Source organism: Mandrillus leucophaeus, unplaced genomic scaffold, assembly GCF_000951045.1.
Source record: "Mandrillus leucophaeus isolate KB7577 unplaced genomic scaffold, Mleu.le_1.0 Scaffold10, whole genome shotgun sequence".
NCBI classification, from domain to species: Eukaryota; Metazoa; Chordata; class Mammalia; order Primates; family Cercopithecidae; genus Mandrillus; species Mandrillus leucophaeus.
In genome coordinates this window covers 5,053,168-5,055,109 of record NW_012098098.1, presented here as the reverse complement: position 1 = coordinate 5,055,109, position 1,942 = coordinate 5,053,168, and the positions used below count along the sequence as shown (strand labels likewise).

Below are 1,942 nucleotides of genomic sequence, written 5' to 3'. Positions count from 1 at the left end.
AGAGACAGGGTTTCACTGTGTTAGCTAGGATGGTCTCGATCTCCTGACCTCGTGATCCACCCTTCTCGGCCTCCCAAAGTGCTGGGATTACGGGTGTGAGCCACTGCGCCCGGCCAGCTTTCTTAATTGATTGAGACCTTCTCAGATTTTCGGGGTTCACAGGCTGCCAGGGCATTTAGGGTGCACTAAGCACCATGACTGGGTGCATTTCCTCCCAGCAGCAGAAGGAGGCCACACACCTGGAGCCACATGGGGTGAGATGGGTTAGGGTCTAAAATCTCTGTACTGAAAAGTGAACCACATCTAAACGCAACGTTGTCTCCTGCACAGGATCCTGGATGGGAACAGGAAAAGGATGTAAATGGGAAAAGACCCAGTGAAATCCAAACCAAGTCTGGGGTTTAGTTGATGGCAATATACAAGTGTTGGTTGCTTAGTTTTGACCTATGTACCATTTTATGGAAGATGATCACCAGAGAACTCCAGAAACTATCTTAGCTGTCCTGCAAAGCTATGATTATTCCAAAAGAAAAAAATTATCAAAACAAGTAAATGAGGCCGGGTGCGGTGGCTCACACCTGTAATCCCAACAATTTGGGAGGCTGAGGCAGGTGGATCACTTGAGGTCAGGAATTCAAGACCAGCCTGGCCCCGTCTCTACTGAAAATATAAAAATTAGCTGGGCATGGTGACTCACACCTGTAATCCCAGCTACTCAGGAGGATGAGGCAGGAGAATCGCTTGAACCTGGGAGATAGAGGTTGCAGTGAGCCAAGATCGTGCCACTGCACTCCAGCCTGGGCAACAGACTGAGACTCCATCTCAAAAAAAAAAAAGGGAAATGAATAAAGAGCCATAGACAATAGCTCCTGAATGCTGAGCCTGTGGGGAGAGGGTGAAGGACCTGTGGGTGGAGGGAGGAAGGCAGGCACAGGAAAGCTGGACTGGGAGCTCCACTGAGAGGCACGTGTGGTTCTCTTTGCAGGAAGCAGAGCTCGGCTCTTGCCCTCTCACATCCTTTGAAGATGACCACCTTGAAGATTAGGATGAGAAGCAAACCCTCAGCTCCTGGGCTGAGCTCTTGGCAATCATTTCTCTCACTAGGCAGGGAGCAAAAGAAGATTGTTTCTGCACTCATTTGTTCTCAGAACAGTTGAGCAAACAGTCATTTACTGGTCTCCACAAACACTGAAGAGATACCAGGTGCTGGTGACTCCACGGGTTGCAAATGTCCCCAGCGTCAGATTCAGTTTTTTTTTTTTTTTTTTTTGAGGCGAAGTATCGCTCTGTCACCAGGCCGGGGTGTAGTGGCTTGATCTCGGCTCACTGCAACCTCCTCCTCCCAGGTTCAAGCGATTCTCCTGCCTCAGCCTCCCGAGCAGCTGGGACTATAGGTACGCGCCACCACGCCCGGCTAATTTTTGTATTTTTAGTAGAGACGAGGTTTCACCATGTTGGCCAGGATGGTCTCGATCTCCTAACCTCATGATCCGCCCGTCTCAGCCTCCTAAAGTGCTGGGATTATGAGTGTGAGCCACCGCGCCTGGCTCAGATTCATATTCTTTTCCCTGACCCCCTCTGACCTCTGTGGATGAGGAGAGCTGGGCAGAACACCTTGGTGGGGTCTCAGGGCTCCCACGGTGACCACTGCTGGGTTGGACTAGCAAATGGAAAGGAGCCCACGTGTGCTCTCTGTGGCCCGGGCGGTAAAGAGAAGGTGGATCCCAGGGCTGCGGGTGAGAGCAGTGGGAATGTCAGCGACTATTTCTTCCCTCCATTAATCCTCGCAAAGGATTGCTATGTCTGCACCAAAGCCCCTGCTTAAAACTTTGGAACAAGAATGTTGCTTCGGCCGGGCGCGGTGGCTCAAGCCTGTAATCCCAGCACTTTGGGAGGCCGAGATGGGCGGATCACGAGGTCAGGAGATCGAGACCATCCTGGC

The 1,942-nt window shown here is 51.4% G+C and overlaps 1 protein-coding gene across 1 annotated transcript in view; it reads left to right on the top strand.

The window, feature by feature from the left end:
- LOC105533822 overlaps positions 1 to 1,942 on the top strand; it is a 73,157-nt gene that overhangs the window by 62,606 nt on the left and 8,609 nt on the right. The window lies entirely within an intron of this gene.